Source organism: Pelobates fuscus, chromosome 2, assembly GCF_036172605.1.
Source record: "Pelobates fuscus isolate aPelFus1 chromosome 2, aPelFus1.pri, whole genome shotgun sequence".
Lineage (NCBI taxonomy): Eukaryota > Metazoa > Chordata > Amphibia > Anura > Pelobatidae > Pelobates > Pelobates fuscus.
The window spans coordinates 153,373,137-153,399,952 of record NC_086318.1 but is presented as its reverse complement, the minus strand read 5'-3'; the positions used below and the strand labels follow the sequence as shown (position 1 = coordinate 153,399,952).

The 26,816-nt window shown below is 42.6% G+C and overlaps 1 protein-coding gene across 1 annotated transcript in view; it reads right to left on the bottom strand.

Annotated features, from left to right (window-relative positions):
- Window positions 1-26,528, bottom strand: part of NMUR1 (neuromedin U receptor 1) — a 118,129-nt gene extending 91,601 nt beyond the window's left edge. Inside the window, exon 1 of the mRNA XM_063441100.1 lies at window positions 26,460-26,528. The gene's annotated coding sequence lies outside the window, so the exon portion shown is untranslated. The remainder of the gene's footprint in view (window positions 1-26,459) is intronic.
- Between the last annotated feature and the right edge of the window lie 288 nt (window positions 26,529-26,816).

Sequence of the window (26,816 nt, the reverse complement as noted above, 5' to 3'; positions counted from 1 at the left end):
GTGCAAATGGGGTCTTTCATGCTGTCGTGCCTGTTGAGGGACCCTCGTATAAAAAGGCTGAAGGAGAACGACCTGTACTGGGTGTCCACGCTATTAGACCCCCGGTATAAGCAGACAGTGGCGGAAATGTTACCGAATTACAAGTCGGAAAGGATGCAGCATCTGCAAAATAAATTAAAAAGTATGCTTTACACAGCGTATAAGGGTGATGTCATCCTCCTCTTCCCACGACCATGCCATATCTGCCAAGTGACCCTATGTAGGGGGAACAGTCCCTATTCTGCTCTGTGTCAGTGTGTATCAGGGATCCTTAGGATAGGTGTCAATCCATATCTGCCAAGTGACCCTATGTAGGGGGAACAGTTCCTATTCTGCTCTGTGTCAGTGTGTATCAGGGGCTCTGAGGACAGGTGTCAATCCATATGTCAAGGTGTCAATATGTCATATGTCAGGTGTCAATCCATATTCATTGTGATTTAGGAACGTTAGGTGATTTCTGCCCTTTATGGATTAAAACCAGACTCTGCATCAACTGTGTAATTTTCCATGGGAGTTTTGCCATGGATCCCCCTCCGGCATGCCACAGTACAGGTGTTAGTCCCCTTGAAACAACCTTTCCATAACTTTTGTGGCCAGAAAGAGTCCCTGTGGGTTTTAAAATTCGCCTGCCCATTGAAGTCAATGGCGGTTCGCCCGGTTCGCGAACGTTTGCGTTAGTTCCCGTTCGCCGTTCGCGAACCGAAAAATTTGTGTTCGCGACATCACTACTGCCCACCTATGTTCACCTAGAGGGGCATGCCACATTACGAACTGTGACAGCTGTGCAGCGCAGTAGTACAGTAGGAGATTCAGTAGGCCCAGCTCCCCCACCCCCGTCTCTTGGGCGGTACAGTAGGCGTCTTGCTATTCTATGTCATTTCCGTTGCCAGATAAAGTTGTCTATTGTAGACTGTAGGGTAGTTAGGTCTTCTTTGGTTATCTTAATGGGTAGTGCCTGGAATAGAAACAGCAGCCTAGGCAGGACGTTTATCTTTATGCAGTGTATACGCCCTATCCATAATATGGGCTTTTCCTGCCAGCTCTCTATCTCTAGTTTCAGCATCCGTAAGAGAGGTTTGTAGTTGGATGTAAATAGCTGGGAGTTTGTCTGTCCTAAGGTGATCCCTAGGTATTTGAAGGACTGTTTTAGAGGTATGCTATGTATCAGTGTAAGTTGGGCTGCTTCCGAGTCTTGTATGTGGGATGCCATAGCGCAGGATTTAGTGTAGACCTTAAAACCCGATATCTCCCCGAATTCATGTAATAGGCGGAGCAGGGGCGGTAGCAAGAGCAAGGGGTTTTGCATCGATATAAGAAAGTCATCTGCATAGGCAGCCATTTTGTAACATTCTGAACCTATGTCTATGCCATGGATAGATTATGATTGTGAATCAGATGTTGGAGTGGTTCTATTGAGATGGCAAAAAGGGTCGGCGAAAGTGGGCACCCCTGTCGTGTGCCATTGCGGATAGGGAAGGGGGGGGTCACAGGCCCCCGGTAGTCCCAACTGTGCTTGGAGGTTGGAGTATAAAGCTCAAATCGTGGTCACAATGGCTGGGGAAAATCACCAATGCTGCATCAGGTTAAATAGTTATGGCCAGCTTACTCTGTCGAATGCCTTTAGCCCCCTGGTGCTTGCCACCGCCGCCCGAATCTCATCCTCTGTATATTCTGCTGCTAATGCTGCCTTCATTTCCAGCGAGATGGGGGGTAGTTTAAGTGCACTAAGGAAGTCCTTCAATTTGCTATCTTCCCCCGTATTGTCCTGCCTCAGGTGTGGTGGGGAGGATACGACGGCCCCGGATGATGTCCAGATGGCTGAAATGGGTTTGGAGCATTGCCTTGGGCGTAGGCATCGGGCCAGCGGGGTGTCTATTTTGTTCGCTCTTTCATAGTAGCTCCTGGAGCATTTCATTTGCCAGGTGACGTCATCTAGCAGTATTCTTTTAATGTGGTGTTGAGTGTCTTGAATGACAGTCAATGTTGCCTCCGAGGGGATGGCCTTGTGTCTGGACTTCCTGAGGGATTTTTGTAGGGAGAAAAGCGGTTTGTTTTTTAGCTTTTTCTGGTATGAGGCCATCCGGATTAGAGTGCACCCTTTGACTGGTTTATGCGCGGCCCATAATGTGACATTGTCTATATCAGGCGTAGAATTTTCTGAAAAATAGTGGGTCAAGGCAATTGCTACCTCTCCTTTAGTAGAGACGAGTTCAGTCTTCAGGACCATGGTGACATGGGGAGTAAGCCTCTAAGGTATATTGCTATGTCCACGTGGTCGGACCAGGTGATATTTTTAATTGCGGTTGTGCACAGACTTGGGAGCAACCTCAAGTTAGTTAAGAACGTGTCTATCCTGGAGTAAGAACCATTTGGGGTGGAATAGAAGGTATAGTCCTGTTCGCTTGGGTGGTGCGTTCTCCACACATCGATCAATCTATGAGAGTCTATGAATGCTTTAAATCGTTTGTCTTGTCTCCCCCTGCCCTGTGATTTTTGTCCGCCCGGTATGGCACTCCTGTCCACTGCCGGGCATGAGACCGCATTACAGTCGCCCCCCCAGTAAGAGTAAGTCAGATCTTAGGCGGGGCTATAATGTCGCCCAGCTTCTCCCAGAAGCCGGTGTCAGCGGTGTTAGGAGCATAGATGTTGAGGAGGTGGAGGGTACAAGAGCCTATGGAACCGGAGGCAAGAATGTATCTCCCCTTGTTGTCGCAGAGCGTGTTTGTGACAGTGTATTGACAGCGGGTGTGGATTAATATGGTGACCCTGTTATGTTTGCATTGGGCTGGGGGTTGGTATACGTTGCAATAGTGTTTATCTCTAAGTAAGGTGGAATGAACGTGGTTAAGGTGGGTCTCCTGGATAAATGCTATGTCAGCTCAGAGGCTCTTAAGTTCTTTAAACAATAGTCTGCGTTGTTGGGGGGAATTTAATCCCTTGACATTTAGTGAAATTATTTTAGTACCCATGTTGTCTCATGAGAGGTAGCGGTGGTATACATGAGGTGTAGTCGCGGTAAGGGAGTGCGCTTGAGCGTGTGGAGGTGGTCACGGGCCGCGGCAAAGGACAGAAGTTGAGAGATAGAGATCTCACCTGTCTCACCTCTCTGGAGTTGCGCTCCATCTCCCCCGCAAGGAAGTCCCGGTTGCCTTCATCTGGGCGAGTATGCGAGCCGTTTCCTCTGAGCAAGAGGCTGAGGGATCTGAGGCTGCATCCTCCCTATCTTCCCGCATCTGGCGCGTGCCGCTGGAGGCGCCATCTTTTGTCTCAGCGTGTTTCTGACTGGCCGAGAAGAAAGTTGTGAGAGCAGTCTCCCGTGCTTTTTTTTAGACTGTGCATCATGGTTTCAGGCTGTTAGTGGGCTACCAGGTATGGTTTGTAGTTGTGCTGGTGCGTTTATGCGTGCTTTAGGTTGGGTGCCCGATCGTAGCTCTCGGCTTATGCGGCCATCAGCGGTTTCGGCCAAGCCACGCCCCTCCATGTTTAATTTTTGGTCATATTTCTGATACATCCTATTATTGTTTCTTAACATCTCAACTTCATGATAACCTTATATAAATGTGTACACATCCTCTACCAAATGGTCTATAGGGAAATGTTTAATAACAGTGCTGTACAAAAGACAAGATGCTTCGTTTTAGCAAAACAGATTATTCATGGATATTAAAAATATAATTTACAAAAATATAATTTCCCCTGGGATGCCAGTATTCAGGAATTGTGTGTTGCAGCCTAATACTATTCTTCTGTGGAATAAAGCACGGGGAGGGGTTCTGGGATGTCTTTAGCAGAGTACTGCAGGAGTTAAGCAGGAGGCAGAAATTGATCCAGGCTCCAAGCGCTTTGTATGGGTTTGTACTTGTCTTAATGTCACAGTCTTAATGTTTTCCAGACCTGGGGTGGTACCAGGCCCGGACTGGCCATCGGGCACACCGGGCAAATGCCCGGTGGGCCGCGGTGGCCATGGGCCGAGGCCGGCAGGGGAAGGTCCCAGGATCTCCCCTGCCGGTCTATGCAGGGCCGGCACTATCCGAGCGCCGGCCCCGCTGTTTTCAATGAAGGGCCGGTGAGGAGATCATAGATCTCCCTCACCGGCCCCCTTGGAGAGACCTGCGGCTGGGGAGGGAGGTAGAGGACCCGGCGGAGCTCTATCTTGCAGCTCCGCCGGGTTCCTCTCGCGAGATCCGGCGCGTTGCCATGGCAACGACCGGATCTCGCGAGAGTGAACTCTAGCCCTCAGGCTAGAGTTCACTCACCACTGGACCACCAGGGATGGTGTCGGAGTGCCGGTCCCCCCCACCCACTCACCAGCATGCCGGTCCCCCCCTCCCAGGCTAAAGGTAAGAAGGGAGGGGGGGACATAATGCATACTTTTTTATTTATTTTACCCCCCAACACTCAATCCCTTCTAACATTCACACACAGCACACACATCACTATCATACACAGCACTCTCACTCCCATCACACACAGCACACACATCACTATCACACACAGCACACACATCACTATCACACACAGCACTCTCACACCCATCACACACAGCACTCTCACTCCCATCACACACAGCACTCTCACACCCATCACACACAGCACTCTCACACCCATCACAGCACTTTCACACACAGCACTCTCACACCCATCACTCTCACACCCATCACACACAGCAGTCTCACACCCATCACAGCACTTTCACACACAACACTCTCACACCCATCACAGCACTTTCACACACAGCACTCTCACACCCATCACACACAGAACTCTCACACACATCACACTCAGCACTCACACACATCATCCACAGCACTATCACACTCATCACATTTAGGACTCACACACACATCACACTCAGCACTATCACAAAACACATCATACACAGCACTCTCACACACATCACACTCAGCACTCACGCACATCATCCACAGCACTATCACACTCGGCACTCTCACACACAGCACTCTCACACACATCACCCTCAGCACTCACACACATCACCCTCAGCACTATCACACTCAGCACTCTCACACACATCACACTCAGGACTCACACACACATCACACTCAGCACTATCACAAAACACATCACACACAGCAGCCTCATACACAGCACCCTCACACACATCACACACAGCATCCATCATACACACATACTGCACCCCTCACATACACACCGAACCTCCCCAACACACACATACACAATACTTCCAAATATATATATATATATTATATATATATATACACACACACGCACACACACACACTACATTCCTGACATACACACTCTGGATACCCTATACACACACTAGATTCCTTGTAAGCAAACACATACTACACCCCTAAACACACACTCTCTACAAACACTACATCACATATACACACACACACACTATAGCCTGTATGCACACACTTGCTACATCCCCTATACACACATTCTTTACAGACCCTAGCCACATATGCATTACATTACACCACAAACACAACACGACTAAAACCGACCTTATTACACAATACCACACCACAATCAGCTCACTCTATACACACACACACACAATCCCACAAGCAGGCTCCAAACACAGCACAATACTCTTTCCTGGCATTTTTGTCTCCTGGTATCCATTTATAGAGACACCAGAGACAAGTTGCAAGGAAACACAGTGCAAGCATGTTATTAAATTTGCTTGCACTGTGCAGAACAAATACAGGGCTTTTTTCTCATGCTAGAGCTCTTTAGCAGAGCTCTGCGCATGGTCTGCCCTGGCCTGCACTTTGAGAAGGGGGCGTGTTTGTCGTTAGTGACGACAAAACACGTCCTCTCTGCACCGCCCCTTCTTAGTGGGCCGCTGTGATAAAAAAATGCCCGGGCCGAATTTTTATCCCAGTCCGGCCCTGGGTGGTACAATGGGATATTACCCCGTGGACAGCAGTATCTGGGGCTGATCATCCCCCGGGGGTGTTTACACGTGGCAGTGCTCATGACATTCCATAACACATGCTGGTACAGAGTATGAATCTGCCTTAGTGAATGCTCTGTAATGGTGTGCAGGTCATAACAATGGGGTTGCAAGAATACTTGATGTCATAACTTGAAACTCCAGCATCCTCCATCGGCATGGTCCAACTTAAGTAGGATAATGCATAGAGATCTGTGTGCTTTGAGCAGAAAAATTCAATTAGAACGGGGGATGTAGGGAAGTAGCGCTTAGCAATTGAATTCCTTGTGTGGGGTCCAATGGAGCCAATATAAAGGAGAAAACAAAATGTTAAGCGCTGCTTCCCTACATCCCCCGTTTTACTTGCATCAACGACCAGAAAGAAGAGACTCTGGTTTGGGAAAGTTTTAGCTGCTGCACACATAAGGAACAAGTGCCAGAATTCCCACTTGCTGCTAAATCTAGAAAAAAAAACAATTAACTTGTACTCATCTTCCTCTGGAAATACTCCATTTTAGCACATTAGAAGATAGGAGATATACATACCTAAAGTTATTCTTCATCTGTGCTGATATCATCGCTGCTGCCATGGAAGATCAGCTCCTGTCTGCTTCATCTGCCTGGACTCTCATCAGTTGTGTAATACTACTACAAGTGAAACTTGAATTGCTGTTTCTACTGCCAAAAAGAAGTAACGAAACACATATTTCCTTCACCCATATGATGCTACCCCATGCAGAAAAAGCTATTTGAGAATTTATATACAAAAGGAGTTTTTAATATTCCTGAGATTACTGTGTACTGGAGGAAGGGACTTGAGGAGCTTAGGCTGTATTGGCCAACAACTCCCACCACTGATGATGTGACAGCCCTCTAAACAAATACACAACCCTCTACAACTTTATATACAAATGTAAAGATTTCTATAGTCAGAGATTTCTAATCAAACTGGGCAAATAACTAAGGGGCACCTGTCAAGCCCCAATAATGCTCAATCTGATGAGCATAAGATTTTATGTATACATTGTGTTACCAGTTTTGCTAGCGCATGTATAGATTAGGAGAAAAACGTATTTAAAAATATATAATTTTTTTTCCTTCTATGTTGCTCAACTGGTACAGGTCCAAAACCAACACGCCCACACGGGGGTTAAGAGATGGGTAGACCTGGAACATGATCTCTTCGGCAAAAACTTTCCTTTCTTGTACATATGGTTACTGTGACGGTCACCCCTGAGTAGTTGGGGTATTTACCGCCTAGATGTCCTTTCCCCCAATCTGAAAGGGCGCTGTGGAGTCCCAATATGACATCCTAGTGTACTGCTATGATATGATTCCTTAGAGCTCTGAGAAGAGCTAGTGATTACAGTAGGTATAGCATTTCCCTACAACACGAGATGAGGCTGCGAGTTGAGGGTAAGAAGATCTGAGAGTTTAATGGCACAGGTTGGATTTTTATACAATTCCTCAGGCCAGGGGAACACCCCCTGGATCTGATGGAGCACCGAATTACAAGATGTACAAACCAATAAAAACAATGTACAATGTCTGACACTCCCACATACAGCACACAATCCCTCCCCTCTGCTTGGGAGATAATTGAACAAGATACTGTAATTAACTAAATTATCCCCAAACAGAAAAAAACACATTATTCACAAAGTACAGAAAACACCCCAAAACATCACATATCCCCAATGTTATATAACCTGATAGCCCTGATCTGGGTGACCAACATATCCAAAAATCACCCAGATCAGAGCAGGGGTTCAGAAAATTCCTGAAAGTCCCTTTTGACCGACCACACGCATGGTTTCATGCCCAAAATAGTTCCAGAGAATTAGGCTGTGCGGTCGGTCTATTTCCAATGATTAAAATGCCCTTTGAATATTTGAACGGGACTGTTAGTGCACAAAGTCAGAGTTGAAGTGTGTTCGGTAGATTACTTTTACCGAACGGCACTGTGTTCGTGGGGATTTAGTCGAAGCTAGCTAGCGGTGTTCATGCCGTTGAGTGTCTGATTTTAGTTCCACGCACTCGACGACAAAACACCGCTGGCTGTGTTCGACTAAACAAGATGGCCGCCGCCACATGTTCGGCTATACGAACGGCGATCACCCAGTGGTTTAACTGGTTAACAAGCAGCATACTTTATGGGTGGTCCGGTACTTCGGCTGTTCGTTGGTTCGAAGTACCACTTCAAATTACTTCGACAAGTCGAAGTGGTATTGGTAAAAGTCCCAGCAGGCAGAAATAATGTCCTAGAACCAAATAAGTCACAGGGGACATAGTTCCAAGGTAAAAGAGTGGCTCCATAACCCAGGGGCAGAGTGGCCATTATTACACAGAAAAGAGAAATACTATAACCACTGCAGAAAAGGAGAAACACCATAACCACTGGGAAAACAGAGGGCTCCATTTATCAAAAATCGACAGACCCTTCATGCCCCCAGCAACCACAGCCCTTAAAACATCCATAAAAATATGGGACAAAATGGCATTGAAGCACTCCCTGAACTCTGACCCCTCCCCTATCACACCAGTGTTAAGGAACACTTCATTTGTACCCGGCATGTACCCGACACCTCAGGACTTCCATCGATTCGACCACAACAACCTCAATAGAATTTATAATTTTTTTAAAAAACAATACTTTGTTACCATTCTCTGAACTTCACCAAGCCACCCCCCTCACCACCTATGACAACTTCCGCTACCTCCAAATCTGCAGCTTCCTGGAGAACCCCTCCAACACCAAAGCAGGCCCAACAGCCCTCACAACTTTCAAAAAATCCGGCATGCAATGCCCTATACAAAAAGGACAGATATGCATGATATACTCGCACCTCACCATGGGTGTGGTCCCTGGGGCACTGTCCGGCGTGTCGGCTTGGAAGAGGGACCTGGGCCCCCCGGAGGACCCCACTGACTGGAAATACGTATTAGAAGCAATGGCTTCAGTCTCCATATGTGTAAATCACAAGGAACAGGCCTATAAAACTCTGCTGCGTTGGTACCTCACCCCACTTAGACTCAAACAAATCGGTCACTCAGACTCAGACCTATGCTGGAAAGGGTGTGGCCAAAAGGGAACCTATCTCCACCTATGGTGGGAGTACAAATTGTTAACTCTGTTATGGCGAGAAATATCCCAATTAACCTTGCAGCTCCCACACACTGACATACCTCTAGACCCATGGGTGTGGCTACTCTACAAACCCTAAAGTGACATTACCAGAGCACAAAACAAAATGGTATCTAAAAATGCCTTAGGAGAATGATGGGGAAACCCTAGCATTCCTGTACTAGAGGTGGTAAAGGGCAAGATTGAAGACGCAGTAGATATGGACAAACTCTCAGCTATTGTACACTACACCACAAAACACTTTTGTAAAATCTGGGACCCATAGATTCTGGAATATAACCTCCCCACTTAAATACCCAAAGCAATGGGAGATAAGGACTGCCAGACCCTACTCATACCCAATACACAAATACAAATTCAGACCACCCAGGTGCAGTGAAAAAATAAATAAATAAAAAAGGATAGTTACTTCCCTTTTCTTAATCAGGTAAAACAAGAGGATCTTAATCCTCACAAATATAGAAACAGGGTAGAATATACCTAAACATATACAAAATAAAAGAAAACGCTCATAGGGGATTAACGTAAAACACACGGATGCCCCTTATATTTATGTCACACTCACGAGATATATGTGGTTTTCAGGCACATCAAATAGATGAATATTCTTAAGTCCCTCAGGGTCAAAGTAGTAGTTTGGACATGTAAAGAATAATAAAAATCGACATAGTGTAACGTTGTTATGTAAATAAAAATCCCAGCTTTAATGGTAGCACTTACAGTGTAACACTTGTAAAAAGGCCCATCAGAACAAGTTTTTTTCTCCCATCAAAAGTGGAGCAAAACGTCCTTGTTGAAATTCTCAGGCAGGCAGTACACAATAGTAAAATAATAAAATAACAAATAGCAAACACTATTAGTCTCTACGCGTTTCGTCCGGTTCGCCGGACTTCCTCAGGAGTAGTGGAGTGCTTCAATCCTTCTGGGGCTTCCAATCCCTTTTAAATCTTCCCACCGACATTTTGATCCAAATTTTCAATTTCGAACAGCTGATCGTCAATCCGTTCATACGCTCCATATATGGAGTTCCGGCTCTCCTTCGTGGAACGCACGTGCGTTCCACAGACCCGGAAATACCCGCGTCGCTCTGGACTGAGCGGATGTGTGTCACTGGAACGCACGTGCGTTCCACTTCGTCCGGTCGTCAACGGCATTGGAAAAAACCCATACAAGGAAACAAGATAAAGAAATAAAACGACAATTAAGACATATTAGATATCCAATGTATCATGAAACACCAAAAGTGAATACAATGCTGATCAAATCAAAAATAAAACACCATTACACTTATAGGTCTAACAAGACCTTCCTAGCTATCTGTTAGCACTTTACTGTGTATTAAAAACACAAATCCAGACATATCTTACATAACCAATGTTACACAAAATGTTATAAAAATCCAAACACATCTTACATATGTGACAATAAGTGGAGTTGTGAAGGAATATGTGGAATAAAGGGGAGGATTCTGGAGCCATCCGGCCAAAAATAAAATAAAATAGAATAGAATATAATAGAATGTAAACAAATCAGATAAAATTATAAAGAATGTATAATATTGTAAAAAATGTAAAAGATGTTAAAAATGTTGTAAAAATAAAAATAAAAATAAAAATGAACGATAGTTATAAAAAACAAACTAAATCAAAATCCACATTCAGTCCTAGTGGATGTAATGTCTTTAGCCTATGGATCCAGAATCCTTCCCTTTGTCTGAGTTTGGTGATGATATCCCCTCCCCTTGCATCCAAATTCACCTGTTCAATAACAATCCAAGACAGGTTGGAGATTCTAAAGTCTGGGCACTTATTGCAGTGTGTGGGAACTGAGTGTTGTTCAAATGCTCCAGGAAGCGTATTTTAGCTTTCCGCCCTGTTCTTCCCACATACTGTGCCCCGCAACCACACATGAGTAAGTAGACTACATTATTGGATAGACAGGTTACATTTCCCTTAATTTTAAATTCTTCTCCCGTAGTTGTGCTTCTAAAGGTATGTGTAAGACCTGGTCTATGTTTGCAGGCTTTACATTGCCCACATGTATAAAAGCCTGTTCTACATTTTTTTCTTCCAGTTGTATTTATAGGTTTAAAGAAACTCGGTGTAAGATGTGTTGAGAGATTTCTCCCTTTTCTATATATGACCTTAGGGATATCTGGCAATTTACGTCCCAGGAATTCATCAAGCTGGAGAATTGACCAATGTTTTTTAAAGATCTTATTAATATGAAAAGCCTTTGAGTTAAACTGTGTGTTGAATGAAAACTCAAAGGGATTTTTCATATTAGTTGATGATTTAACTCTATTCGTCAAAAGGTCCCCCCTACTGGTGTTCCTAATTTTCACTGCCTCCATCTGTAGTTGATCTTTTTTATATCCCTTCTCTACGAATTTTTTAATAAGAAGATCTGCTTGTTCTGTATATGACTTCTCATCAGTGCAATTCCTCCTCAGCCTCGTAAATTGGCTTTTGGGAACCCCTGAGAGCCATTTGGGATGGTGCCCACTGTCCGATTGGATAAAACTATTTACATCTGTGGGCTTGAAGAAGGTTTTTGTTTTAATTTTTGAATCTTCGATGTAAATCGTTAGATCCAAAAAATCTATACTGGTAGGATTAAAGACTGGTGTAAACACCAGCGAAAACTTGTTGTCATTGAGATATGAGAAGAAGTCATCAAGTTGTTCATCAGACCCTTTCCAGATAACAAGAATGTCATCAATGTACCGACGCCAGAGCACCAGGTTTGCCCCAAAAGGACTGTCTGACCAAATGAATGAACGCTCCCAACAGTCCATAAAGATGTTTGCGTAACTGGGGGCAAACCTGGTGCCCATAGCCGTACCCTTGACCTGTAGAAAGAAATCATCATTGAACACAAAAAAATTATGCGTCAAGATAAACTCTATGGATTCAAGCAGGAACAACCTAAACTTGGGGTCCACAGTCTGATCTCCCTCAAGATTCTCTCTTACAGCTTCTAGTCCTTGCTTGTGATCTATCACTGAATATAAAGAACTAACATCCAGTGTAATCCAAATGTAGTCTTTACTCCATTCAATTGAATCCAACTCTTGTAATAGATGTTTTGTATCTTTTAGATAGGATTTCGCTGCTTGGGCATATTTTTGTAGTGAATGGTCTATAAATTGGGACAATTTGGATGTAAGCGAGTCAATCCCGCTTATTATCGGTCTTCCGGGCGGGTGGGTTTTGGACTTATGGACTTTCGGGAGAAAGTAAAAGGTGGGAATTCTGGGATGTTCTTGAAAAAGAAACCTATAAATGTTGGTGTCGATTATGTTATCATTAAGTGCTTTTTCTAATAGAGATTTAAGTTCGCCCCTAAAAAATATATTGGGGTTATTCGGAAGTCTAATGTAAGTAGTGGTATCTCCCAACAGTCTATCAGCCTCTCCCAGATAAAAGTCTGTTGACATAACCACTATGCCTCCCCCTTTGTCCGAATGTTTAATGACTATGTCATCCCTTTTTCTCATATCCTCCAAAGTTTTCATCTCTTTTTGAGTCATATTATTACAAAACTCTTTTCTGTTGGTTAGTTTTTCCAGATGTTTAGTGACCATCTTGTTGAAAACCTCTATTTGACTACCTTTTTCTTGAGGATTAAAGGTAGACCTAGGTCTAAATTTCATAAGGGCATCTGTCCCATATTGGGATTCCTCTTTTTGTCCCAAAGGGTCTTCTAGTTCTTTTTTGATAAAAAATCTCTTAATACTCAACTTTCTAATGAACTTCTGGAGGTCTATATAAACCTGAAATGGATCCGGAGGAATATTTGGTGTATATTTAAGGCCTTTTTTCAAAATTAGGCATTCCTCTTCAGTTAGTTTAATTTTTGAAATGTTAAATATACCCATTGCTTCCTCCTTCTCCTGTTGTGTTATTTCTATGTTTCCTTCCCTGAGCTTAACCTCCTCCTTTTCCCTGGGGTTTCTTGATCCATTAATGGAGTGAAACGATTGGTTAGGTCTATCTTGTGGGACTTTGGAGCAAAGTATTGGGTTATACCCTTTTTTCTGACCATTTGGTCTTGCACCCTCTCTAAAAAATGTAACCTGTCTATCCAATAATGTAGTCTACTTACTCATGTGTGGTTGCGGGGCACAGTATGTGGGAAGAACAGGGCGGAAAGCTAAAATACGCTTCCTGGAGCATTTGAACAACATAAGGAAGGGGGTCCAGAACCACTCAGTTCCCACACACTGCAATAAGTGCCCAGACTTTAGAATCTCCAACCTGTCTTGGATTGTTATTGAACAGGTGAATTTGGATGCAAGGGGAGGGGATATCATCACCAAACTCAGACAAAGGGAAGGATTCTGGATCCATAGGCTAAAGACATTACATCCACTAGGACTGAATGTGGATTTTGATTTAGTTTGTTTTTTATAACTATCGTTCATTTTTATTTTTATTTTTATTTTTATTTTTACAACATTTTTAACATCTTTTACATTTTATTACAATATTATACATTCTTTATAATTTTATCTGATTTGTTTACATTCTATTATATTCTATTCTATTTTATTTTATTTTTGGCCGGATGGCTCCAGAATCCTCCCCTTTATTCCACATATTCCTTCACAACTCCACTTATTGTCACATATGTAAGATGTGTTTGGATTTTATAACATTTTGTGTAACATTGGTTATGTAAGATATGTCTGGATTTGTGTTTTTTATACACAGTAAAGTGCTGACAGATAGCTAGGAAGGTCTTGTTAGACCTATAAGTGTAATGGTGTTTTATTTTAGATTTGATCCGCATTGTATTCACTTTTGGTGTTTCATGATACATTGGATATCTAATATGTCTTAATTGTCGTTTTATTTCTTTATCTTGTTTCCTTGTATGGGTTTTTTCCAATGCCGTTGACGACCGGACGAAGTGGAACGCACGTGCGTTCCAGTGACACACATCCGCTCAGTCCAGAGCGACGCGGGTATTTCCGGGTCTGTGGAACGCACGTGCGTTCCACGAAGGAGAGCCGGAACTCCATATATGGAGCGTATGAACGGATTGACGATCAGCTGTTCGAAATTGAAAATTTGGATCAAAATGTCGGTGGGAAGATTTAAAAGGAATTGGAAGCCCCAGAAGGATTGAAGCACTCCACTACTCCTGAGGAAGTCCGGCGAACCGGACGAAACGCGTAGAGACTAATAGTGTTTGCTATTTGTTATTTTATTATTTTACTATTGTGTACTGCCTGCCTGAGAATTTCAACAAGGACGTTTTGCTCCACTTTTGATGGGAGAAAAAAACTTGTTCTGATGGGCCTTTTTACAAGTGTTACACTGTAAGTGCTACCATTAAAGCTGTGATTTTTATTTACATAACAACGTTAAACTATGTCGATTTTTATTATTCTTTACATGTCCAAACTACTACTTTGACCCTGAGGGACTTAAGAATATTCATCTATTTGATGTACCTGAAAACCACATATATCTCGTGAGTGTGACATAAATATAAGGGGCATCCGTGTGTTTTACGTTAATCCCCTATGAGCGTTTTCTTTTATTTTGTATATGTTTAGGTATATTCTACCCTGTTCCTACTCATACCCAACCCTTCCTACCCACCTTCCCCCCGTTTACACCTGCCCCGCTCTTTAAAGGAGGGAGAGGCTGTTCTCTTATTTTTGTTGTCTTTTCACACCTTCCTCGTCTCCTTTTCTTTTCTTCTCCCCCCACCTCTAATCCCCTCATCCTCTACTACTTCTGATCAAGGATCACCCCTCGTTGGCTCAGTCTCCACCGTGCCTCCCACTCTGGACAATGACCTGAGCCAAGCTACTACGAGGTGAATGTGATAAACATGCATTTTAGTAATGGCACCCCAAAAGGACCATGCCCACATGCACCAGACTATCTACATAACCCAACCCTCCTGGGACACACTGAACGGGGCCGCGTTCTAAAAGTCCAAACCCAACAATCACTGTTCGCACGACATATAGGAGCCAATTGTAACAACCCACCTCTAACGACCTGAACAACTACTGTGTTAAATTGTTTCTGTTATGTACCTTTCTTACTTTATTTTGTTGGTATAATGACTGCCTTGAACGCAAAATGCCTCATGGAAATGCCAACTTGTTCTAAATGTTCCTATTCTTATTTGTGGCAAAAGTAACCTCGCCACTTGTACTTGGAGGGGCCTGCTTTCCAGCCTCCTGCCCACAGACTATGGGCCCTGAAACTGTTTTGGGCATAGGACCATGTGCACGGTCGGTCAAAACTATGACTTCCAGGAAATTCCTGAACCCCTGAACCGACCTGGGTGATTTTTGGATATGTTGTTCACCCAGATTGGGGCTATCAGGGGATGTAACTTATGGGGTTTTATGTGTTTTTAAGGTACATTTTGGGGTTTTCTCTGCTTGGAGATAACTGTGTTAGATTAGTACAGTTCCTGATTCAATTCTATTCCAAGCACAGAGGAGGGATTCTATTGTTTGTGTATGGGAGTGTCTCACTGTATAACTCTGTTTCCCTCTGTGTCCCTGTGCCCAACAAGGTCCACCTGGGTGTCGCCCTTGTTGGGAAACTTGCATAAAAGGCCAGTGTGCCAACATTAAAATTGAGTTCCTGCTTACCCTCAACATAGAGTGTCATCTCATGTGTGGGGGGAAATGGCTGTATCTATTCTGGGGATTGCTATATCACTATACTCCCCAGGAATTATTATCACTAGCTCTTATAAGAGCTGTTCCTGCTACGCTCTCTGGTAGTAGGTGAGGTCTGCCCACAGGAAGCTGAAAACCCGGTCATGGGTCCAGGGAGGGTGAAGGACGGCGAGACCCCAGCGCAGCTGCATCGCTGGAAGTGGGATCTGCAGTTCTTATGGTGTCTGGTGGAGTGCTGGAATCCTCGGTGAGCACTAGGAGCATCGATTGGCGGAGGCACTCGGTCGGAGTGCAAGACACTCCGTCACATTATTTTCTTGACGATACTGTCAATTATAAATACAAAATTCAATTAATAAAGAATGTTTAAAAAAAAGATTCTCCCAGCTGTCAGTCAATGCCTTGATGTGCCTGAAAAGAGGTCCATTTGCTCTCCTACCATAGCAACCATAGCATGCGCTGCAGTTGCTTTGGAAACTCCCGAGCCGGTGCTTCTAGAGCTGGAAAAGGAGTGACATGATGTCACTCTTTTCACTCTTTTCAAAAACCTGCACGCTGCAATGTAGCCAGCGAGCAAATTTTACTGTCGAGGTTTGCCCTACTTGGAGTGCATCCCAAGCAAGGTAAATTAAAGAACAGACCAGGAGGTGCTGAGGCCGAATGGTGGATAGCCAGAAGGTGGGTGTTACACAAAAAAATAACACCCACCAAATGGCGCTGGAAAAGCGAGTAAATCTTTATATTTTACATTGAATACACCATCTTCATTTAATATTTTGTATTCAATGTATATGGTAGCGATTTCAGGTACATTGATTTTCTCTTAACAGGTTTACTTCAATTTCATCCTCACCTGCTATGGTTTACAATTTGTTCAACTGATATTATACAGACAATACTGATCAAAAGATTTGCACTGATATCTAGTAGGCAATGAGCTTTAAGCGTATAAAAGTTAGTAGAATAAAAGGTGAGAGCACACTAGAGGAGAGCTGGCAGCCAGTGGCGTACACACAACCCATGGGGCCCCGGTGCGAAATTGATCCATGGGGCTCCCTACCTCTTCCCCCCTCGACAGACAGACACACACAGACAGATACATACACGACACATACATACAAAGACACATACATACAAACAGACAGGCACACATACATACATACAGACACACACAACAAACATACATACAAAGACACATACATAAATACAGACAGATAGACACACATACGAACAGACAGACAGGCACACATACATACAGACAGACAGACATACACACATACATAAAAACAGATGGGCACACATATATACAGACACACAAACATACAAAGACACACATACATACAAACAAACACACACACACACATAATATTTAAGTCACCCTCCTGTTTCCTACCTTTTAGGTGCAGGAGGGTGACTTTCCCTGAGGTCCAGTGTTGGCTCAGGTTGATGGGAGTCAGAGTTCCCACTCTGACTCCCTCTGCTTCCTCCCGCGTGGGCTCTCAGTAATAGCTGGGAGGAGTGACCGGGGAGTCACTTCCTCCCAGCATATGATATCATCACAGGGTCACAGGTCTGCAGAGCGGCCGGGCCCCCTGCAGTGACAGGCCTGGTCACAACTGCGAACCCTGTGACCGCTATATGTACGCCAGTCAAGGCCTGGGGGTAAAATCCAGTCAAGTGGCCCATTGCACCACCGAATCAGCTCACCATCCATACCCACCTCTTCCTGCTTTTATAACGGATATGGATGTTATGAAGCAAGACAAATATGTTACAATGTGGTTACAATGTGGTTTATGTGGGGTTTATGTGGGGGTGATGGTGAGAGGTAGGGGGGCGATGATGTGATGGAGTGGGATAATGGAGTGAGGGAGGGAGGATTATGGTGTGAGGGAGGGGGGGTTAAGGTCAGAGGGAGGGGGTATTAGTGTGAAGTAGGTGTGATTTGAGAGGGGGGGTGACGGTGAGAGGGAGGGGGGTGATGTGAGATGGGGGTGATGGTTTGAAAGGGGTGATGGTGTGAGGGGGGTGATGGTGTGCGGGGGGTGTTGGTGTGAAGGAGGGGGGTGATGATGAGAGCAAGGGGGTGATGGTGAGAGGGAGGGGGATGATGGTGAGAGGGAGGAGGGAATGGTAAGAGGGAGGCGTGTTATGGCGTGAAGGAGGGGGATGATAGTATGAAGGGGTGTTGGTGTGAGGGAGGGGGTGATGGTGTGAGGGAGGGGGGTGATGGTGTGAATGGGGGTGATGGTGAGAGGGAGGTGATGTGAGGGAGGAGGGTGATGATGTGAAGGAGGAGGGGTGTTGATGTGAGGAAGGGGGGTGATAGTGAGGGGGGTGGCTGATGGTGAGAGGGAGAGGGGTGATGGTGAGAGGGAGGGGGTTGATAGTGTGAAGGAGGGGGGTGTTGGTGTGAGTGAGGGGGGTTAATAATGTTTGGGAGGTGGGTGATGGTGTGAGGGAGGGGGGGCTAAATACTTGTCATTCCCTGGTGGTCCAGTGTGGTTTCCCTGGTAATCCAGTGGGCTCCCTTGTGGTCAGGTGGGGACACATGGTCTGCAGCTCTGCACACTGCGGAACTGCAGACCAGCGGCCAAGGGTGCGGTCCTTGGTCTGACCGAGGACCTGACACAGTCTGCCCTAAGGCGGTTTAAGCAGCTGCGAGGCCTTAGGCAGCCGCCTAAACTGCTTAATTAGAGAGTCGACTCTGCAGGCAGCGGTTTTTAAAATTGGGGGCGATTGCCTCCCTACACCCCGTCCCAGCCGCACACTATGAAATACTTAATATATGTACTGTATCAGACGTATTTCTAATTGCTGGCACATTACATCGAGATTATCACTTATAAAGAATCCCCTTTCTTGATTTCCAGTCTTAACTTCAAATCTTTTTTCCATATCCTTTTGCCAAACTTTTCTCATATTAACAATTGACATATTTAAACAACCTTCAAATAACCTTTTAAATTAGTGACTATAAATAGTAATAAAACAATAGATATACAAAAGGTTCAAAATTACGTATGGTGCTACTATCACCCAACCACACAAAATAAAGTCTATAAAAGTTAGTAATGAGCTTTAAGCAGTATTTATCCATCATTATACTAACGGTTTTAATGGGATACAGTAACTAGATAGACAAACATACAGGTAGAAAAAAAAAATCCCTTTCAACATGAGAAATATAAATTGTAGCCCTATTTGGGCAGAATTCAATGTCTGAGTGTTTTCCATCCAAATATGAGTGGGATTGATGACATGTTATTATGGTAATATTGTTTTGGTTGTTCGTGTTTGGCAGCTGGCACTAGTCAGTTTGTGTAAACTGTTAAGAAAGCGCTTTGATAACATGAAATACATTTTATCTCTGTCCCTAATTTCTGCCGATATTTGCTGTATTTTTATCTTTTCCAATAAAAGAACTTGCTTTTTTTTTTTTTTTATTCTTTATTTTTGTGTGCCGAGTAACAAGAAGTACAGTGGCCATGTGCAAAATCGAACATTCGAGTGGAAATCAACATCAGATTGTTAATACACATGTTGTGTTAGGCACAATTTTTATATTTGTGAAACGGTTATGGAATCCTAGGCTGTGGGTTATGTGGCATCTGTTGTGGGTATGTCAAGTGGTTGTGCTTGTCGTAACCTAGGTCGTGGGGGGATGTTGGTGGTGCGATCTGTCGTGGGTATTCGTGTTTATAGTAATAGAGTGGTTGTTGTGTGTGCGGTTGGTCCCCTTCATGGATCTGTAATGGTTACCAATAGATTGGGCCGTCGGTTTGTACGTGTAGCAGTGAGTGTTTCCTCTCAACGGGGAGGTCTGTTCCGTGGTCTGTGGGAGCTGCTTTTGAAGGGTAGTGACCCTAACCTAGGGGCTGGCGGGGGGGGGGGAGTAGCGTTCTGTGTCGTGCGTATGTTTAGTGTGCCAGGCTGCCTGTGCCTTCTCTGGTAAGCACTTTGAGGGGCATTTGGGCCAGACTTAATTTGTGTGTCTTCAAATTTAGTAAAACATTAACTTGAGACAATTATCAGATTTTAGCCTTTGAACAGGTTGGGATGGGAGACTTCTCCCCCCTTACCCATCATGTGGCCTGAGTGTCCATTCTCTGGGTCCTCGGAGTGAATGGCTCTATCGTCGCTGGGTCCCAGGCTGGTTGTCCGTGGTTGGTAGACCTAGCTTTGGTAGTATCGTAGTGGCGTCTGTGCCAGAGGTTATTTTGTATGTGTTCCCTTGATGCGTGACCAGTAGGTGGCGTGGGTTTCCCCAGCGATATGTTATTCCCACTGAGCGTAACTGGCCGGTGAAATCGCTGAGGGTTTTTCTCCATTGGAGAGTAGCTTTTGTTAGGTCTTGGTAGAAAGTCAATAGGGACTCTTCAAATTTGAATGGCGTCTTGCCTTTGAGCGCTGACATTATGTGTCCCCGCACAAAAGAGCTCTCAGAAGACCTATGATTAAGAATTGTTGACTTGCATAAAGCTGGAAAGGGTTCTAAAAGTATCTCCAAACCAAAAGCCTTGCTGTTCATCAGTCCACAGTAAGACAAATTGTCTATAAATGGAGAAAGTTTAGCACTGCTGCTACTCTCCCTAGGAGTGGCCGTCCTGTAAAGATGACTGCAAGAGCACAGCGCAGACTTCTCAATGAGGTGAAGAAGAATCCTAGAGTGTCAGCTAAAGACTTACAAAAGTCACTTGCAAATGCTAACATCCCTGTTAGCGAATCTACAATACGTAAAACACTAAACAAGAATGGATTTCATGGGAGGATACCACAGAGGAAGCCACTGCTGTCCAAACAAAACATTGCTGTATGTTTACAGTTTGCACAAGAGCACCTGGATGTTCCACAGCAGTACTGGCAAAATATTCTGTGGACAGATGAAACCAAAGTTGAGTTGTTTGGAAGAAACACACAACACTATGTGTGGCGAAAAAGAGGCACAGCACACCAACATCAAAACCTCATCCCAACTGTGAAGTGTGGTGGTGGGGGCATCATGGTTTGGGGCTACTTTGCTGCATCAGGGCCTGGACGGATTGCTATCATCGAAGGAAAAATTAATTCCCAAGTTTATCAAAACATTTTGCAGGAGAACTTAAGGCCATCTGTCTACCAGCTGAAGCTCAACAGAAGATGGGTGTTGCAACAGGACAATGACCCAAAGCATAGAAGTAAATCAACAACAGAATGGCTTAAACAGAAGAAAATACGCCTTCTGAAGTGGCCCAGTCAGAGTCCTGACCTCAACCCAATTGAGATGCTGTGGCATGACCTCAAGAAAGCGATTCACACCAGACATCCCAAGAATATTGCTGAACTGAAACAGTTCTGTAAAGAGGAATGGTCAAGAATTACTCCTGACCGTTGTGCACGTCTGATCTGCAACTACAGGAAACGTTTGGTTGAAGTTATTGCTGCCAAAGGAGGTTCAACCAGTTATTAAATCCAAGGGTTCACATACTTTTTCCATCTGCACTGTGAATATTTTCATGGTGTGTTCAATAAAAACATGGCAACATTTCATTCTTTGTGTGTTATTAGTTTAAGCAGACTGTGATTGTCTATTGTTGTGACTTAGATGATGATCAGATCACATTTTATGACTAATTTGTGCAGAAATCCATATCATTCCAAAGGGTTCACATACTTTTTCTTGCAACTGTATATTGTGATTTTCTGCAACTTTTTGGTTTGACTGTTATTCGTTTATGTATTTACATTTTTGTTATTCTGAATATTAATTATTTATTCAAAAATAGACACAATCTGTGGCTTTTTCCTTATGCATACAAATCAGCTTTATTGGCTCCTTACTTAAGGTCTTAGGGTACAGTGCTGGTTTGGATACAATGGTGGGTGTGTTGTGTACGCTACAGCATGTCATCAGTAACTTATTAAATGCTAATTATAATAGGTCCACAAATCAGCTAGTGCATTTCAAAAAGCAAAGTTAAAATAAAATGTGAAATATGTCAATATGTTAAATCTTACGTCAATAGGTCTGTTTTGATCTACTAAGGGGCTTTCTTAACCCTAGACAAAATTACTAATAATAGCAAGCATTATTCTGGCTTGAAATCTCTGTACTGAATGTAATAGGCATTGTTAATAAAAACATACTGATTATAAAAAAAGTAAAGAAAAACAAGCCTATTTAGGATTAATGCGTATGGTTTACAATACATACACTGAGGCACAGTCATAAGTTGTGGGTATTGCATTGAATGAGCATTCATTCCTGTAGTTATTGGTTTTAGGCAATTACAGGATCAGAACAGCACACGCAGACAATCTATCCTTGTTTCACAGCCAGCACGAGCGCTGGTGACCCTCACAGAGCACAGCTGACAAACACATATGTTAGATGCACATTTCTCTCTGCATACAGAACAGGTATATATCCCAACATTTCAGACAGCCAAAGATGGATACGTACTTTAGAGTGTGAGCCTGCAGGACTCAGGGCAATGGCTAGGTAATTTCATAAACTACTGATAGCCTTTTACGCAGCATGAAAATTATAAGTCACTATTATGTTTTGTACCATATGTGCTGCAATTTAAACAGATATTACTTTAAGTTTTAACGCACTGTTCCTCCATGATAATCACACTTAGATGAGCCATTCTGACTTCACTGAAAAAAACAAAGAATGCATTGTAGAAAAGAGGGGTCAGCCAATTTGGGTGCCAAAAAATGGACTGGCTAATGACTATACTAAAGAGGTATACTTGAGAGGTAGGTTGTTTTTATATTATTTTATTAAATTATCAGGCTTTATTGCAATCTTGTGTACTTGCATTGGATTCCCTATGTAAAAGGATACTATTTTGGTTCTTGGTAATTGCCCCCATATGAAGCATGAATTTAAATGTGTCCGGACTGGGACAGTTTGGGTGTTTCTGTGTTTACACATTTTACAGGTTTTATCATGCATCCTGATGTATAATGCATTCAGCAATCATTTATGGGTTGCAAACAGTTATCTCCTTTGTAAATAATACATATGAGTTTAATGTCCTGTATCCAGCAGGAAAGGTCGGCTTTTACAATGTATTCCCTCATTGTCCTGCTTCTCAAAGACTCTAGGAAAAAAAATGACTTGAAATTCCACTTATGTGCATGAAGGAGTGCATAATATATGACGTTCGTGAGTATTTGTGAGATGTTTTACATTGCTTGGTGTGAGTTCTGTGCGCACTTGCTGCTTGTATTGTCTGTAAAATGCTGGACAACATTACAAGAATGCTCTTCCAAAACTCAACAGACAGTACAGAAGAGTAGTAAAACCTTTTTCTTTTCTTTTTTGGAGAAAAAAATTATTTTTATAATGTATTTCCCCAAATAAAGTAGTATATGGAGTGTATATATATATATATATATATATATATATATATATATATATATATATATATATATATATATATATATCCATGCAGAAGAGAGTGCAGGGCAGGGATAAGACTATAAAGGATCTGACTACCCAAACTACAAAAAATAAAAATGCATGTTCCGCCTGTGCCCCCAATAATCTGTTTTACTCAAACCCAGAATACAATAAGGAAAATTGGACTCTCACTCTGGTCTGAGAGAATGGTTTAGACACAGATTTAAATGTGTTTCCTTTACTTTCACTGTATTTTATATATTTTATTCTTTTTAAACTAACTAAAGGAGTTTTTTTCCAGCTACTCGCCCAGGCAAGAAATAACCACTGTTTCATACTCTACTATTTGCAATAAATAAAGCCACTCAATTTGCATCCTCCAGCAGTTATTGCCCAGTGAGGGCTGACACATGGGAGTGAAGTTTGGAGCACCCAGCCTCTTGGAAGCTGATTTGTAGCTTGCTCAAATATGTTCTGTTTACCATCGCCCCCTGCACTCTAGAGTACAGTATAACATTGGCCATTATAAACCACAAATCTTTATCTAGATTATCATAGTGCTTTGTAGGTTCCTGTTCAAACAGACATATTATATTGCATTTCCTTTGTAACTGTCTGATAAATTTCAAGAAAACCAGACTTCTTTTTTGGGGGTTGTTTTTGTTTGGCTCAAAATAGTATTAACAATAATGGGTTAATTATTTAAATTATTAGTTGTTGATTTTAGTATATCATTGACATTGAGACATTTTTTTATAGGCACTTTACATTTATCCCTGTACATTATATTCTGTGTATTGTGGTAATATGAAATATAGATAGTTCATTACACAAGGGAGACGGATTATTGCATATTTCATACAGAGGGCTTGTTTATTCCGTGGAACAGGCAAATATTGGAGAGTTAGTTCTACCCTCTGGAGAGCAGGCTGATAGTTGTGACGATAATCTCATGCAAAGGGCAGATAGGTGATGGCATTCATTACATGGGGAAGGTTGTTTATATGGGTACATTTCACAAAGAGAAAAGACTTTAGAGCAAAATAAACTAAATATTTGGTTATATAGAAGACAAACAGCTATGTGCATTATAGGAAAAGCCGAGATACTTAATGCTATCTATGAACTAAACATGACCATCATCCTCTCCATGGAGATTTGGAAAATAAATATAATATTGCACTCTGAAAGGTGATAGCTATGCAGGCTAATATAATGGTGGAGATGGATGAATGGTTGGCTGGATGGTTGGGCAGACGGTTGAATAGACAGGCAGACAGATAGATGGTGGGTGGGTGGATGGATGGAAGAATAGACAGGCAGACAGATGGATGAATAGACAGATAGATAGATAGATAGATAGATAGATAGACAGATGAATAGACAGGCAGACAAATAGATGATATATAGATGGATTGATAGACACATGGATGGATGGATGGGGAGACGGACAGATGAATAGACAGGCAGACAGACAGATGGTGGATGGATGGGTGGACGGATGAATAGACAGGCAGACAGATAGATGGTGGATGGATGGATGGACAGATGAATAGACAGGCAGACATATAGATGGTGGATGGATGAATAGACAGGCAGACAGATAGATGGTGGGTGGATGGATGGATGGATGGATGGATGGATGGATGGGTGGACGGATGAATAGACAGGCAGATGGTGGGTGGGTGGATGGATGGATGTATGGACGGATGAATAGACAGGCAGACAAATAGATGATATATAGATGGATGAATAGACACATAGATAGATAGATAGATAGATAGATAGATAGATAGATAGATAGATAGATAGATAGATAGAAGCCAAAATCTGGAAATAGCAATGCTCATTAGACACATGAAATAAAACTATGCATATTAAATATAGGATGTGGACTTTATGTATGATATTGCATAGCCATAGCCATGTGCATGGCAAATAGCTCTGTGCATTGCATGATATGCAGGTAGCTTGGCACATTAAATATAACTCTAACTCTAACTTGTTATTGCAAACTCATTCGGGCATATGTTTCGTGTATGAAAATATCTGTCATCTATATTATGAATACATAAAAAGAAATATAATAATGATATCATATAGTCCAGTGAGCCACCTTATGAACCTTTAAAATGTAAAATATATTAAAGAGAGGCACCTTCGTCTTACAAAAAATTAGGTAGGGACAAAAGAGTGTATATAAATAGCAAATACATGATCCCCCTCCACCCTCTCAAGACTGTGCTCAGCTGTCTAACCTCAAATTCTTAGAGAAAATAAGCTATTAGTGCAATCTAAGATTTGCTGCCAGTTCTACCTACAGAGATATATAAAGCTCACAGGTGTATTCACATGGGACACAGCTTGCCTTAAATGCATGAAGTGGATGAAACTGCAGACAGATAACATTCTATTATATATTTATAAAGTTCGGGTGATTTTTTTTTTTGCTAGGATGAATACACTGATTTTTTTACTTGTATTGAAGTACATCCTATCTATGATCAAATGCGAGCTTTTCTAAATTGTCAGTTCCCAATTCTTTTCACAGCTCGATATAATTTAGAACTCCGTTTCTAATTTTCCATTCACTGTTTGGGATCAATGAACCATCTATTTCTTCTTCACTCTGTAAAATATTCTTCTCTCATCATGAAGTTACTAAAAGACCTGGTAAAGCATAGAATTCTCAATTCTCTCTAGATTAGATCTTACACCCAAGCCTTTCGCTTGCTAAGGAACTGAAAAATGCAGGATCACAGTGTTCAGCGACTTAAAACCAAAATAATGTCATATAGGCTCTCCTTGAAAACATGTATGGAGTATGATTCTCTATAATACTATATAAAAAAGTGTATCATTCAGTGTTCAAACAGGAGTTCTTAATAACTATGTGCAGAGGATGTAATTAAGTGTTTGCAATGTATATTCATATTGGGAAAAGTTATTTCAACATAGCTGGGGGGTATCTGTACAATATTATTACTTCCTCTTCCAAATACATATTAACCCTCTAGGTAAAAGGGTATACAGAATTCAAAGTTTAATTTCAGACACGGAATGAAACTCTGTCTTGAGATGAATTTGTTTGTGTTGTGTTAAGAGTGTATCTAATGTCTAACTGCATACACTTTAATTTCATTTAAACTTATTAATGTACATTAAGAATGCCTAATAACCCCAAATCTCACAGCTGTATTTAAAAAGTAATCTCAGTCTAAGTCAGCCTGACCTGTGTCTTCACTATGTCCAGAACATTGCAATAGGTTCATCTGTTACCGGGGAGACATACCTGGTCCTGTGGTTATAGGAAATATTCCTCCAGGTTCCACAGCATGCTGCAGGCAGTTTGCAATCAGTGTCGCCTATATACCAGAATGGAACAAACCTGCTCCGTTTCAGTTCATATTTGACTGCGAGAAGAATGCACTGGTTGCATCGTTTATAAAGCTCCACCAGGGGGCGTTTATGTTAAGGCGAGACCAGCCCAGCGTTCTCGCACGGAGCACCTTGTATCCCTGTGGTAGTAGTCACACACCTGAAGCACTGCCATATGCAGAGGCGTTGGCTTTTGTTCAGTGACGAAGACAACATTAATAACTTTTGCATGGAAACAATGTAAAACAGGCTGGAAAAAAAAAAAAAGACA